The sequence below is a fragment of the Miscanthus floridulus genome, chromosome 11 (assembly GCF_019320115.1).
Source record: "Miscanthus floridulus cultivar M001 chromosome 11, ASM1932011v1, whole genome shotgun sequence".
NCBI lineage: Eukaryota > Viridiplantae > Streptophyta > Magnoliopsida > Poales > Poaceae > Miscanthus > Miscanthus floridulus.
Genome location: NC_089590.1, coordinates 24,831,124 through 24,835,960, shown reverse-complemented (window position 1 = coordinate 24,835,960; position 4,837 = coordinate 24,831,124). Strand labels below are relative to the sequence as shown.

General features: G+C 46.8%; 1 pseudogene; it reads right to left on the bottom strand.

The window, feature by feature from the left end:
* Positions 1–887: 887 nt before the first annotated feature.
* LOC136491718 (beta-D-glucosyl crocetin beta-1,6-glucosyltransferase-like) lies at positions 888–2,059 on the bottom strand (annotated as a pseudogene).
* Between the last annotated feature and the right edge of the window lie 2,778 nt (positions 2,060–4,837).

Sequence of the window (4,837 nt, the reverse complement as noted above, 5' to 3'; positions counted from 1 at the left end):
CCCAGGCTTGAATTTTGCAAGGCAAAGTCAAGTTTGGATGGATGTGATTCAATGTTGCATGATGATTGGTTGGACATACCTTGAGTCATCATTGTTCATTCTTTTTGCTTCAAAACCTGAAATGGTTAGTGACAAAAATACCCAAAGGAATATTTTCATAATTATATTTCCATTCTCATTTCACAAGGACATTACAACAAAAGGTGAAAGCTCATATTATCTTTCAAAAGTGCTTGCTTTAGGACAAAAGCTCGTCTTCAGGAAACCTTCTAATTGCGCTTCTAATTGGTAAAGTGGTTTCCCCTCCAACACCAATCATCATGTACCTGTCTCAAGATTCATGCCAACAAGATTTGCAATATTTATGATAAACATATGCATCTACAACCACCCTTTCAAAGTCTTTATGAACAGGAAGCACAAGGGGGTTGAAGATCTCGTGTGTGGCAATGTTGGAGAGACTAATTAATTTAGGAGATTTCTCATGTGAGCCTGGATTTGATGAGGTTTTCATGAAATAACTTCCATGCTCATCGATGTCATCTTCCTTTCCAAGCTCCAAGGGTGTTTCTTCATGAATGTCTATAGGCAGAAACATTGTCTCCATCATTCCATGCCTATGACATTCAGTGGATGTTTTATTGTCTAAGGAGTAAATTGCATGGCCAGTCCTTAAAGTATTGAGTGGTTTTCGTCTGGGTCACCAAACTATGAAATCGTACGTTTGGCTGCCTAATGTATTTAAGCAGTCTCATCCAGGTCCAAAATAGACACAAGGAGGGTTAGAAGCTGACGTGACCATAGATGATAGTGGCAATCAAATCACAGTCCGCCCAGACCTCCTCCTCTTTGACTTCCTCAACCCGTGGGCGTCACCCAGCCACTCGCTACTGTCCCTTGTCGCAGAGCCATGCCATGCGTTGGACGAGCACATCGACCTACGTGCCATCCGCGTCGTTCCACGCCACCACCTCCTGCAGCTCCATGGCGCAGTGCCTGAGCGCACGACTCTCCTCCTCACGCATGGCCCCACACACCGTGCGTGCCATGTCCTTAGCCTTGAACTCCCCAAACCGCTCCTGTGGCACCCGCACGGTGGCGCCTAGTTCCATGGCCTGGTTGGTGCCCACCGGCTGGTCGATGTGCAGTGGGAGCACCACGATCGGCACACCCGCCACTAGGGACTCCAGCATGGAGCTCCAACCACAGTGTGATAGGAACACGCCGCAGGCCGGGTGCGCTAGGACATGGCTCTACGGCGCCCACCCTTCCACCACCAGACCACGCCTGAGCATTGGGGTGAACCCTTGGGGCAGCACATGCACTGCATCATCGCTATCCTCAGGGCCCATGGGGAACCACACCACCCACAAGAACCACTCACCACTGAGCTCTAGGCCACGCGCCATCTGCGCCAGCTGCTGCTCCGACATGAAGTACTCACTGCCAATGGAGACAAGCACCACGGAGGCAAGGGGCTGGGTGTCGAGCCACCACATGACGCGATCAGACTCAGACGGTCAGAGTCATCCACAAGCAGTGGGCCGACAGGGATGATCTCCTTGCCATCCAGGAGGTCAGAGAGGTAGCCCATGTAGGGCCGCTCGATGTCAGCGCACATCTTGATGGCCACAAAGCATGAGGAGCACGCGAGGCTAAGCAGCAGGTGGTTGCGCTCAGGGACTAGGGCGTCAGGGTGGTCACGGATAGCAAACATGGACATGTACTTGGCCTCCTCCTTGGCGCTGTCGAGCCCGACACCCTAGAACAGGAATGCGCAACCGGCGCAGGCGCTGCCAAGGCAGTGGACGAAGAAGGAGGTGGCAGCGGCGCTGCAGGTGCTGAGGTGCACCACGGGCATGCTACTCCTGTGGTTCTGGCCAGCTCCCCTATTGCTAAAGCTGGCCTTCACCATCTCCCTCGCCGTCTCCTTCTCCATCTCCTGCTGCGCCTCCTCCTCCTCGTCCTCACCCGGCACATCAGCTAGCTCCCCGCAGGCCATAGCCACGGACCTCCTCTCCATGCTCGCTAGCCCGCTCATCACCCACTCCCAGGCCATAGCTGCTATAAGGACGCTTAGGGCCTGAGGCCAGTGCCCATGGCCATGCCCATGTTGATGCCGAGGCCCAGCAATGGCGCGCCGCCCACGGGACGAGCGTAGGCATGGGGCATGGCTTGCGGGAGCCGCCACCGATGGGGACGTTGCATGTCTCATGGGTTTTCTATTCAAATCATGTCCACATCAGCTACTAACCCTCCTTGTATCTATTTTGGACCTAGATGAGATCACTTAAATACATTAGGTAGCCAAACGTGCGATTTCATAGTTTGGGGACCCAAATGAAAACCGCCAAATACTTTAAGGACCGGCCATGCAATTTACTCTTGTCTAAGATTTCCCATGGATTGGTGACTCTCGGGTTGATCTCGTCTAAGGCCTCTTCCAAACTTGGATGAGTCATGTTTGTAAAAGAGATTGATTTAAGCTCACTGTTTGAATCTAAACCAAGTTTGGATTCTACCCATAAGGCTTCGTCCTTGTCCATCCAATCTTTAGCAATGGCATATGAATTCTTAATACATTCTAGCCAATTCTTAATACATTCTAGCCATTGTCATTTCTCTTCTTGGTCATCCTTGTGGTCTTGATGATTCCTATACTTTGGTTGTCTTAATGGATTTCTAGGGTCATCATGAGACTTAGGAGAAAGAACATAAGAGGGATCATCGGGGTCAAGGATGGGTTCAAATAAGACATCTAATGTGGGCATAGAAGGGGAGAGGATAGGAGTGGCTTGTAAATGGCTAGGCTCTCCTTTATGGCATCACTAGACATGCCATCCTTGAATTCTTCCCAATGTCCCACATGAGAATAAGGACTCTTTCTAAGAGGTCCCTTCTTGCAAGGATTTGAATTATATTCGCTTGAAGGTCTCTTATGAGAATTTAATGCTCTCCCAAAATCAGCACCAAAGAGGTCATCCTTAATCTCAACATGGATTTCCAAAGGTGGAATTCTTCTTCTTTTGGGGGATTTTGGGGTATTGTTGGTTCGGGATTGATAGCTACATCTTGGGATTGGAGTGGTTGTGATTTGGCTATCAAAACTTCCTCTTCTTGTTTCAGAGAGGATTCCTTCTCTTCCTCAGGGAGTTTATTAGGAATGCTAGTGCAGGGAGTCTTTCCACTAATTCTATCAAGCATAGCTCTTGCTTCACTTGTAGACAAATGAAGGAAAGCTCCTCTAGAGGCCACATCAAGGGATTCCCTAGAATCCTTGCTAAGACCCATATAAAAATGTTGAAGAAGTATAGGGTCTCGAATGGCAAGGTTTGAGCCAGTGATGATGAGGTCATTAAAATAATCCCACAATGTGCCAAGAGATTCTTCTTCTAGTTGTCTAAAATTTAGAACCTCTTTTTGAAGGTTAACCACTTTAGAGATGGGAAAGAAATATAAACAAAATTTAGAGCATAGTGTTTCCCAATTTCCTTGCGTACATCCTACGGTTAGACTATACCATTGTTTAGCTCTTCTCGTCAAAGAGAATGGAAACAACTTTCATCTTAAGGTCTTGTTAGACATGCCAGCGATACGCAACCATGCACAAGTCCATTCAAACTCTCAGAGTTGTGAGTATGGATTTTCATTGCCTTCTCCCATGAAGGATTTATCCTGAATCAATTTTATTAAACTCAAGAGCAGCTCATAACTAGGTGTTATGATAGGCTCTGAAGATTCTAGTTGTTTTAGGCTTGCCCTTGTGGGTTTAGCAAATTGATAGATAGGAGTGGAATCCATGCTAAAAGAAAAGTAAAACAAAAGAAAGAATAAAAGATAAAAGGTTAAGCTAGGCTTGTAGTTAATTTAGCAACCGTTTCCCCAACAATGGCGCCAAAAAGCTTGTTGGTATATTTTAACGCACACAGATAAATCTGCAAGCACACGAATACCACTATAGCTTTCACTCGGAAGTATTCCAAGTATCGTATCCATAGCGAAACGTGTGAGACTAACAATGGTCTAACTTAACTAAGGGTAACAATACTAAGGGTAGCAACAAGGTTAGGATAAATCAGAGCGTAGAGAGGAAAACTAAGGTTCTCTAGTTCTGACATGGGTAAGCTATATCTTCTACTATTTAACTGGTATATATAGGCCAGAGTGTCATTTCTGGACCCTCGGATCAAACTAACTTGAAGGAATAGCATAGATGCCATCTAGGATGCGGTGGAGAACCAACATTTGAAGGAAGGGCTGACAGGTGGGCCTAGGGAGCTAGGCAGCCTACAGGTGGGGCTGGTCGGCCTCACATGGCAGACACCTACCCTCCACTTTGGTGGTTTGCCTTCTAGAGTCTTCCCACATCGGTTTCACTATGGATAAATGTGATTTGCTTTGATGAATAGGTCCTCCTTGCTGGTTTTCTAGATAAACCCTATTGAAAACATAGATTCACCCAAACTCGTGGAATTTGTTAGTTTAAACCCCTAAAACTATGTTGGCAATCCTTTTTATACATTTATACAAGTTATGTTGATGGTTATGATTGATGTTAACAACCATCAACAACGGGAGTGGTCTAGAGAGGTTCATCTAAAGCATCTACCACTCCCACTGCCTTAGCCACCTTAGCTAATTTCTGGTCAAGCTTGAAGCGCAAGCTGTTGATGTCATCAACAGGATCTCTAATCTTGAGGAGATTCATGGCTAAGCTATCATTAAGGCCCCAAAGGAGATCTCATAGGCTATCATTCTTGGAGCTAAGAGAGGCGATGGAAGGACCCCAAGAAGGTGCGTCCTCCTCATCACTACTCTCATATTGCCCTATAAGTCT